This window comes from Salmo salar, chromosome 25, assembly GCF_965601325.2.
Source record: "Salmo salar chromosome 25, fSalSal1, whole genome shotgun sequence".
In the NCBI taxonomy this organism is placed as follows: domain Eukaryota; kingdom Metazoa; phylum Chordata; class Actinopteri; order Salmoniformes; family Salmonidae; genus Salmo; species Salmo salar.
In genome coordinates this window covers 15,041,872-15,053,755 of record NC_138315.1, presented here as the reverse complement: position 1 = coordinate 15,053,755, position 11,884 = coordinate 15,041,872, and positions in this window count along the sequence as shown.

Below are 11,884 nucleotides of genomic sequence, written 5' to 3'. Positions count from 1 at the left end.
CTTTCGGAAGGATCGGACCAATACGCAGCGTGATCGTAGTTCCACGTCTTTTATTCAGTCGTGAAACTAATGCAATAAACCATAAACTTGAAATACAAAAACAAGAAAGCCGTGACGCAGAGCAGGCATACACTACTCACAAAATAATCACCCACAAAACACCAGTGGGACAAACAAACTTAAATATGGCCTCCAATTAGGGACAACGACAACCAGCTGCCTCTAATTGGAGGTCATGCCAAACAAAACTAACCTAGAAATACAAAACTAGAAACTAAACATAGAAACACAAAAACGAACAAACACCCCCTGTCACGCCCTGACCTACTCTACTCTAAATAATAAACTTACTATGGTCAGGACGTGACAGAGGAGAAGTTTTATACTTTTTTATAGATTTTCCTTGCAATATTTGCAGACTGCAGTAGCTATAAGGACTAGCTACACGACCGCACGATTGTAGTTACACGAAAATCCAGTACACGACACACCCCAACCCTTCTCCATGTATCACACGAAGCAACTTGGACCCAATGTGTGTTGTCAATTGCAACTTGCATATGCAACTCAAACGAAATCGCATGCCACAACCAATCATGTCATACATCACATCATGGTTTCACAAATTATTTGTTTAGCCAACTGTTTGGTCTTACAATCGATAGACAATACTGTCTGTACAACTGAACTTAATTGCCCCCCCTACAACTGAACTTAATTCCCCCCCTGTTAGCTAGCTACCTACAAATGCATTTGGAGTTTGTTTTTTACAGTGACAAATACATCAAGATAGCTAACTAATATGAAGTTAGGTAGCTGGTGATATTTAATTCACTTAGCTAGCTATCTGTACAGTATGTAAAGTTGGCTAGATAGCCAGCTAGCTACTGTACGTTAGCAGCTCATTTGAGTTAGCCTGCACTGTAACTAGTTAGCTAATAATACATCGTTGTTTTTACATTTTCGAAATGTATTTACTTACTTGAATAGGTTATCCGAGCCATGTGGACGATTGGAAACAGGGCAGCAAAGTGTGTTTGTCACCAGTGCATTTTAAAGCATATTACCATTTACCTATGAATCAATTCATGAAATGGAGAGTGGATTAAACTATTTATCCATTTAATAACCAGACCTTCATACAAACTTGCTATGCTGAATTCTTGACGCACAATCGAACTTGCTGCTATATGCTGCCAGCACAACCACAAGTGAGCCACTCTTGGCGGCCTAAGCGGCACGCGGCAATTTACCGCCGGCTAGTATGCTTTTATTTATTTTTTATTTTATTATATATATATATATATATATATATATATATATATATATATATATATATATATATATATATATTTTTTTTTTTAACTAGGCAAGTCAGATAAGAAATAATTCATATTTTACAATGACGGCCAAACCCTCCCCTAACCCGGACAACGCTGGGCCAATGGTTCGCCGCCCTATCAGACTTCCGATCACGGCTGGTTGTGATACAGCCTGGGATCGAACCAGGGTCTGTAGTGACGCCTCTAGCACTGAGATGCAGTGCCTTAGACCACTGTGCTCGTACATGAGCCTTAACGCATCACCGTGCGCCTCAAATTTTGTAACAATGCGGAGGGCTCTGTATAGCTCCGCATTAACATGATTGGTTGACAGTAGGTGAGGGCGGAAGGTCCTGTATAAACACAAACTCACTTCATTTTTACATTTACATTACATTTTAGTCATTTAGCAGACGCTCTTATCCAGAGCGACTTACAGTAGTGAATGCATACATTTCATACATACATACATACATACATTTTTTTCCTGCACTTCCTTGACAACATCCTTCACAACAGTTCTGCGCTGTTCAGCGAAGCGCAAGAAGTATGAATGCCCTGACTTCTGCAGAGAACATATAACCACAAATGCTGCATGGCCAATGCAGACAGCAGAATGACCATATATCTGTCAATTTGCAGTGTAGAAATTATTTACAACTATGTTCCGTCTCTCTCTCTCTTACTCTCTCTCTCTCTCGCTCTACTTGATGGAGGTACCAAACAGAAGAAAGTCCTGCCCAAGAGAACCAAACAGCAGAAAAACAGAAAGTCCTGCCCAAGAATGCAGTGCTAAAATATTCCAAGTAAAAAGTATTAAAAAATGTACCTTCTGTAGTAGCCTATATTTAAACATTTGGCCTAAAAAATAGAGGTACAATGGTTATTTAGTTGAATTCTTTAGGAGCGGGCTTTCCCCATTACTGTAATTTGAGCACATGGGTTACTGCTCAGTGATGTTACATGTATATATGTGTCTGCGTTAGTTTTAATAGGTGAGTAATTCCCCAGTATTCTGCACCTTTTGATAGTTGTTTTTTCAATTTTGATTGTCATGGTTTAAACTGTAAAATAAACAGATTTAATTGTTAATATATACATTGTGTTCTGTAAATTGATGAATGTGTTTCAACAGACAGTTTCTCCTATGGTAACAATAATGAATGTGGCCTTAACTGCTTTGTTTATGTGTTTATTATGTGTTTATTTCGTGTTTATTTACAAAGGTGCCTTCATTTTCAAATAAGCCCTAATTTCACCTATGCACTGACACGGTTTTCCATTACACAGCTTTAACATTGGCTACATTACTGTAGCTATGTTGGTATACTTTAAACAACATAACATTGGGCATTAGAATACAAACCTTCGTGGCCCAATTCATTGTCTTAGAGCAGATTTACTGAGATGTCACTGTGATTGACTCCCCCAATGTTCATACAAGGTATTACTGAAGTCTGTCACACTTGCTGCAGGAGGGACTGGTGCACAAACACAAACACACATGGTATGTTCTATCCTTGTGGGGACCTACAATTAATTTCCATTAAAAATCCTATTTTCCCTAACCCCTAAATCCAACCCTTACCATAACCATAACCTTAACCTGTAACCCAAACCCTAAACCTTACCCTAACTTTAACCCTAACCCTAAACCTAACCCCTAAGCTTAAAATAGCCTTTGTCCTCATGGGACGTGGGAAATGTTCCCACAAGGGAGAATTTTTCTTGTTTAACTATCCTTGTGGGATGCCCCCCTGGAGAGCCCTGCAGTTACGGGCGGTGCTGTTGCCGTACCAGGCGGTGATACAGCCCGACATCTATAAAAGTTAGGGAGGGTTTTAGGTGCCAAGCCAAATTTCTTCAGCCTCCTGAGGTTGAAGAGACACTGTTGCGCCTTCTTCACCACACTGTCTGTGTGGGTGGACCATTTCAGTTTGTCAGTGATGTGTACGCCAAGGAACTTGAAGCTTTCCCTGTTCTCCACTGCGGTCCCATCGATGTGGATAGGGGGGGTGCTCCCTCTGCTGTTTCCTGAAGTTCACGATCATCTCCTTTGTTTTGTTGACGTTGAGTGAGAGGTTATTTTCCTGGCACCACACTCCAAGTGCCCTCTCCTCCTCCCTGTAGGCTGTCTCGTCATTGTTGGTAATCAAGCCTAGTACTGTTGATGATTGAGTTGGAGGCGTGCTTGGCCACACAGTCATGGGTGAACAGGGAGTACAGGAGGGGGCTGAGCATGCACCCTTGTGGGGCTCCAGTGTTGAGGAACAGCGAAGTGGAGGTGTTGTTACCTACCTTCACCACCTGGGGGCAGCCCGACAGGAAGTCTAGGACCCTGTTGCACAGGGCGGCGTTCAGACTCAGGGCCTCGAGTTAAATGATGAGCTTGGAGGGTACTATGGTGTTGAATGCTAAGCTATAGTCAATGAACAGCATTCTTACATAGGTATTCCTCTTGTCCAGATGTGATAGGGCAGTGTGCAGTGTGATGGCTATTGCATCGTCTGTGGATCTATTGGGGCAGTAAGCAAATGGAAGTGGGTCAAGGGTGACAGGTAAGGTAGAGGCAATAACCGCATCGAGCTAAAGGCTAGAGCTGCTGCTTTCAATGAGCCGGACACTAATCCGGATGCTTATAAGAAATCCCGCTATGCCCTCAGACAAACCATCAAACAAGCAAAGTGTCCATACAGGACTAAGATTGAATCCTACTACGCCGGCACTGATGCTCGTTGGATGTAGCAGGGCTTGAAAACTATTACGGACTACAAAGGGAAACCCAGACGCGAGCTGCCCAGTGACGCGAGCCTACCAGACGAGCTAAATGCCTTTTATGCTCGCTTCGAGGCAAGCAACACTGAAGCATGCATGAGAGCACCAGCTGTTCTGGACGACTGTGTGATAACTCTCTCGGTAACCGATGTGAGCAAGACCTTTAAACAGGTTAACATTCAAAAAGCCGCGGGGCCAGACGAATTACCAGGACGTGTACTCAAAGCATGCGCTGACCAACTGGCAAGTATCTTCAGTGACATTTTCAACATCTCTCTGATCGAGTCTGTAATACCTACATGTTTCAAGCAGACCACCATAGTCCCTGTGCCCAAGGGAGCGAAGGTAACCTGCCTAAATGATTACCGCCCCGTAGCACTCATGTCGGTAGCCTTAAAGTGCTTTGAAAGGCTGGTCATGGCTCACATCAACAGCATCCTCCCGGATACACTAGACCCACTCCACTTTGCATACCGCCCCAACATATCCTGTAACAACCGTCGTCAAGAATGGACCAAGGCGCAGCAGGTATGTGGATACTCATGTTTTTTAATTTCAAAAAAGGAGTAAAGTATCCACTGGACAAAAACAATAAAGACGACAGCAACAGTCTTGCAGGCACATACAACGCAGTGCAAGGACAAACAATTACCCACAAACACACAGACAAACACACCCTACTAATATAGGACTCCCAATCAAAGGCAACTCAACACACCTGCCTTCAATTGGGAGTCCAATCCCAATTAACTCTACATAGAAAACAAACCTAGAACCTATACCCACAACTAACTAACTAAACCTAGAAATACATAAACACAGAGCAGTGCCCAAAACCCCCGGAATACATAAATAAAACAACCTACTACCTACACCCCCACCCCGAACCATATAAAACAAATACCCTCTGCCACATCCTGACCAAACTACAACAACCATTAACCCTTAACTGGTCAGGACGTGACATATCCACAGATGACGCAATCTCAATCAAACTCCACACTGCCCTTTTCCACCTAGATAAAAGGAACACCTATGTGAGAATGCTGTGCATTGACTACAGCTCAGCATTCAAGACCATAGTGCCCATGAAGCTCATCACTAAGCTAAGGACCCTGTAACTTCCTAAGGGTAGACAACAACACGTCTGCCACACCTTGGGATTGCTCTGTTTGGATAACCGTGGGTGAAAGTGTCATGACAGTTCATCTATTATGTTGTACTCTCATATCAAGGGTTAAATTTGTACACTGCCAGTTCTGCAAAAGACTGACATAAGTGCATGTGATACCAAGTGCCTCCTAGAGTAACATTGTTACGACAGTCACCATTTTGTTCATTGGTGTCAGAAATGGGATAGCGATACACCCAAGCCTTGATGAGCTGGATGACGTCGTGAAGCAGCTGGTGAGAAGCAGCTGGTGAAAAAAGACTGCGGAAGAAAAGGAGGAGCTGAGCCTCGTGGGAAGTGGCCCCCCACACCTCTCCCACATGGACTTGGGGGAACAGGCAAGTCGGCCAAGATGACTGCATCCAAGAGTTGAATTTCCTCAGTCAAGTGGGAGCATGCCTAGATGTTGGAACGTGGAAACTCCAGATGAAAGAATCTGTGATGGAACTTCGGAGCAGAGGAAGAAGACAACGGCAGCCGCAGGTGACCCGGCAGAAATTAGTGACAGACAGCCTCACAAAGATCCTTCCCCCAGAAGGAGCAGCTAAACCCCCCCAAAGAGGTGAGTGTGCCCCAGCAGGTGACCAGTGGCACAGTGGACGTACCTTCGGAAGTTACCCGGAAAGCTATGCGGGAACTAGGGTAGAGGTGTTCGGAAGGGCTGGTGCCTGAGCAGTAGGATAAGTTGGAAACACACCAATCCGTTTGCAGCCTCATTGCTTGCCACTTGCGAAGCGAGAGTTAGCGGAGCAGAAGATCCAGAAGATGGCAGGGTCGAGGTTCATCGAACCAGCCAACAGCCTTTGGGCGGCCCCTGTAGTCCTTGTCAAGAAGAAAGACAGCTCCCTTCCTGCACATAGATGATGCACTGAACTACATCACAGCGTCACGCTGGTTCAGTTCCCTCTTCCTCCGCAGAGGTTATTGGCAAGTGGAGCTTGCCACTGAAGCCAGGCCGAAGACCGCCTTCTCGATTGGACAAGGACTGTGGCAGTTCACTGTGATGTCCTTTCGGGCTCAGCAATGCTCCGCCAACCTTCAAGCATCTTATGGAACAAGTGCTGGCCACAATCCCCCGCAACAAGTGTGTGGTCTACCTGGACGACCTCCTTGTGCATGCACTAGACTTCCATTGATCTCTGGCAAAGCTGCGTGAGGTTCTACTTGCCATCAGTCAGGCAGGACTCAAGCTCCACCCCAAGAAGTGTCACCTACTGCAGTGGGAGGTCAAGTTCCTAGGCCATGTCATAGGGGCAGACATAGTAGCAACTGATCCAGCCAAGGTTGCGGCGGTTCAGCACTGGCCGACACCAAAGGACCTATCTGAGTTGAGAAGCTTCGTTGGCCTAGCTTCTTACTACCGGAGATTTGCCAGGGAAAATGTTATTGTCTGAAGAGATAGCCTTGAATTGTACACAGTACCTCCTCTCACTTTATCTTGGTTCGTGCAGGGGACTGTTACCTCCTCCTCAGACCAATTGCCAGTACTCCCAGAACATTGCTCTGGGAACGAAAAGGAGTCTCAGTTTCAAGGTCCCAGCTTGCAGGAACCAATGTTAATAATGAATAATGAATAATGTAAATCATGCTTGGATTGAGTATGTGACCCTCTCCAGCCGTGATAATAAAGAGTGATTCATTTAATAATTACTTCAGGTGTCCCTGGTGTTGAATTTCCACCACGATTTTGGTGTCCACAAACAGGATGTTTGATCTTCTCGACATGATCCATCAGTGAATATCTGAGAGGGAACACCAGTGGCGCATTCTTGGGAAGGCGTAAAGGGAAATTCCCATCTCACTAAAAGAGGACAAGGATGAAGAAATACTCCACCACTGCTTGAAATTTAAATGGAAGGACTACAAACACGTGGGACTGCGGTGTACTAGCGACTAATTGTGGTGACCAGCTGGATGCAGTTTTTACAGCTATAAAGGCTGATTTCCTCAAACACACAGACTGGCAGAAAATCCATTCCACCAAACAGGGAACTGATGAAAAATTGAATGACTACATGGAAAGGGTGGAGACAGTCTTCCTCCAACACTCAGGCCTGACGCCTGAACAAGACTCATACAGCAACCTGTTGTGCTATGCTGTGGTGACAGGCCTGAGACAAGATCTGAAGACAGCTGTAACTACAACTTGTATTGCATGGAAAACAAAACCACTGTCTGACGCACAGAGAATTTTCAACCAGATGTCAGCCAAAATCTTTGGATAAATCACATTATCTGGTGTAACAATCTGGAGCTACAGTTCTCTGCACTTGTGTGTCTCTATACCTGAGACACACTCAGACACACTGAACTGTACGACACTGTTCATACAAATATTTTGGTATGTTACTTTTACCGTATATAACATTTCTGTTGAATACCCAGTTCTCTTGAGTTAGCATTGTTTGTTGCCAATTCGTTTTGTTCGTCAAGCCTACCAGCGTTTTCCCCCTTGCCCCTGTCTGTTTCTAGTTCCTGTTTTCTAGTTTTCCCGGTTTTGACTATTCTGCCTGCTCTCACCCTGAGTCTGCCTGCCGTCCTGTACCTTGTCCCACCACACTGGATTATTGACCCCTGCCTGCCCTGACCCTGAGACTGCCTGCTGTTCTGTACCTTTTGGACTATGATATGGATTACTGACTTCTGGCTGCCTGTCGTTTTGCCTGCACCCTGTTCTAGTAATAAACTTTTGTTACTTCGACACTGTCTGCATCTGGTTCTTTCCTATAACGTGATATTTTTTATTTTTTTGCACTGCATGGGTCACCGGTGCGGTTGAATGCAACATTGCTGTTTAGTGCACTCAAAATGTATTGTAGTTGAGTAGCCAGCCTAGGCTACTGCTCAAATGTTGTTGTAATAGGCCTACATGTTTCTCCTTTGCATGATGTTTTGTTGGTTTTGTTTTTTGGTTATTCACTGTCAAGCTTTAAAAACCAAAGCCAGACTTCAACATTTTAGTAGCTTAGCTAGGACGGTGACATGTGTCTGTACACTTTCTCTCTGCTGCTTGTTGTAAACAGGACACATGAAAGCAGCAGAATTGAAGTTGAATTCACAGATGTGAAATGATGTGAGCGCATCAGGCTGTAATTTAATAAAGTAGATGACTCAACTGTTAACTCATTTATACTTCCTTGTGTGTCCTATTCGGCCCGCGGGCCTTGGGTTTGACACATGCCTATTAGACATGTCATGACTGACTCGTGATCATTGCACTTGCTAGTTTAAAAGAAAAATGTAATCTTTATTTAATATGAGGGCCTACCCCGGCCAAACCCTAACCAGGAAACCGCTGGGCCAAATATGCGCCGCCCTATAGGACTCCCAATCACGGCCAGTTGTGATACAGCCTGGAATCGAACCAGGGTCTGTAGTGACGTCTCTAGCTCTGAGATGCAGTGCCTTAGACCGCTGCGCCATTGACATTCCCAGCCTTAGTTACAGTCGTCCGTTTTTGTAAAAAATATTGAGTAATTGAAACTGAAACAGTGCATCCCGAATGGGTGGAGGCAGCAAACAATGTGTGATTTACAACCTGATAGCAATATTTTTGGGACTACCAAGAAATTTATTGGTGAATTATATTAGTCATGCATTGAACTGCATCCATTTATTCTCCAACAATGCGTTACTGTATGCCTTGGAATTTTGAATAAAATAGAACCAATTTTTAAAACCTGTTATTTTGAAGCATAAACTGGAAATTTGATACTTTTGACTGATATACTCAGCAAAAAAATAAACAGACCTTATACAGGAACCTGTCTTTCAAAGATAATTCATAAAAATCCAAATAACTTCACAGATCTTCATTGTAAAGGGTGGTTGATCCTGCCAGTAGCATATGCTAGTCTCAAAGATTAAGCCATGCAAGTCTAAGTACACATGGCCGGTACAGTGAAACTGCGAATGGCTCATTAAATCTGTTTCCAGTGCTGTTTAAACACTGTTTCCCATTCCGATTTGGAGGTGGAGGGTCCGTCATGGTCTGGGGCGGTGTGTCACAGCATCATCAGACTGAGCTTGTTGTCATTGCAGGCAATCTCAACGCTGTGCATTACAGGGAAGACATCCTCCTCCCTCATGTGGTACCCTTCCTGCAGGTTCATCCTGACATGACCCTCCAGCATGACAATGCCACCAGCCATACTGCTCGTTCTGTGCGTGATTTCCTGCAAGACAGGAATGTCAGTGTTCTGCCATGGCCAGCGAAGAGCCCCGATCTCAATCCCATTGAGCATGTCTGGGACCTGTTGGATCGGAGGGTGAGGGCTAGGGCCATTCCCCCCAGAAATGTCCGGGAACTTGCAGGTGCCTTGGTGGAAGAGTGGGGTAACATCTCACAGTAAGAACTAGCAAATCTGGTGCAGTCCATGAGGAGAAAATGCACTGCAGTACTTAATGCAGCTGGTGGCCACACCAGATACTGACTGTTACTTTTGATTTTGACCCCCCCTTTGTTCAGGGACACATTATTCCATTTCTGTTAGTCACATGTCTATGGAACTTGTTCAGTTTATGTCTCAGTTGTTGAATCTTGTTATGTTCATAGAAATATTTACACATGTTAAGTTTGCTGGAAATAAAAGCAGTTGACAGTGAGAGGACATTTCTTTTTTGCTGAGTTTATTATGATTGTCTGTTTGTTTCATATCTGCAAAGTAGTTAAAACGCTGTCAGTTCCACTTTAAAAGTAGACTCAGAGGGGCTTTCACATATCCTCTTATGATCTGTGCAATAAAGCATGTGTGAAATGCAAACGACCAGACTCACCAGAGTACCAGGTATTGTGACCTGTCAGCACAAGTCACCTGGAACTTTTTTGCTTGTTGTAAACAAGCTAGCTAGCTAATGATTTCTGGAGTATCCTTTAGGGGTTCTTCAAATTGAAACTACGGGGGAACCCCTATAAGGTCTTTGAAGAACCCCATAAAATAGTTATTTTAATGGCTCCTCGAAGAAACTTTTGGGGTCAATTTTGGAACTAACCCCCACCCCCTGCCCTATTATTAATATGCATAACAATAACAACAATAACACAATATTTTAGTTCTCAGTGTTTGTTACGATTTTGGTGGCAAAGCAGAATAAAAAAATCCAAATATGATGTAAACTCCCGGCAGAACCCCAAGTCCAATGGGTATATCCTCTGGTATGTTGATGTTAATGTGTTGATGTTCTCCGTATCCATAGCCAGAATGATTTTGTAGTGCATGGTGATCGAACAGGTTTCCTGTTATATTCAGAGGTGTAGGGAGGGTTAAGTCTGTGAATCCCAAAAATAGTAATTATACAGATGATTAACAAAACATGCACACGACAGAATTCATACCTTGGTTGTTGTGGTGAATGTGAATGAAAAAATATATTTGATAATAGTTTTCATACACATACTATGTCCATAATGTAGAGGCCTCTTCATTCAATGAAGAGGTAAGGGAGGACGATAGTAAATGTGATCTTCATAACATACCAATACCAATTCACATACCTTTGTATGCCTCCTCATCTGTATACCTGCAGACACAGACACTAAAGTCATCTGCACCCAATACAGCTAGCCTTCAACATATTTTTATAGCCTACATATTCTTACCTCTTTGTCGATTGAAATCCATTGAATTGTGTCCATTTTCTGTTTTAGGATTTGCACAAATATGAAAAGATAAATGGTATCATCATAAAACACTATAAATGTAGATCATACAAGGGACAAAGCTTACCTTAAATTGAGAAGATCTTTACATTTTTCAGTTAAGTGCCTGCACCTGCTGTCCTTTCAAATCAAAATATTTCAGTTGGGCAGTTAGATTCCTGCAAGAACCCCCACCAACTAAGGAGGTTCCTCAATGGACCCCACCTCCTATGGGGTTCTTGGAAGAACATATTGGGTGCCATTTTCAGTGCCAAGAACCCTAAGGTTCTTCAAAGAACTTTGAGGATCTTAGAAGAACCCTTGTTGAACCCCTAATTTTTAGAGTGTAGAATATGGGTCTTGCTACTCCCAGGGGAATCACGGGTCTTGTGAAAGCAAAACGTATTCTGTAGAATTCTCACAAACGCTTCAGGAAATCAAACCAGGGTACCAAATTGCATATGTGAAAACGCCATTCAGGCTCAGCAAGCGTAATTGTGTTGCCACGAGCAGTGCCGCAGATATTGATATGAGCAAGATGCAAGACTTCGCTCTCACACTGTCACACACACTATCTGCGCATTTGCTTGGGTTCGCTTCATGCTGCTACAGGGTGGTAGCCAGAGGACCAAATCAGCGGAGCAGTTGAGAGCCTCCGCTTCAGTTAAGCCTCACGCTTCAACGCTCTTAGTTGTTGCGGAAATTGACCCATTATCTGTTTACTTTCTACATCTACGTCATATCGCTGAGTTTACCTTTAAGATAAACACACGAGAGTTATTGAAAATTAATGTTTCTTTACATTATTGGAATTCGGAAATGTTGCAGGTGGAATTGTAGGCGGCGCGCAGCAGGTGGAATTTCCTCTTCTTCACCGCATGATGGGGCTGCGCCTCTTATAAATGCCTGCACAGTGGGTTTGCATGCAACACATATGGAAACGTGAGGCCCATCTAAAGTGGCCCCTAAACACACTTC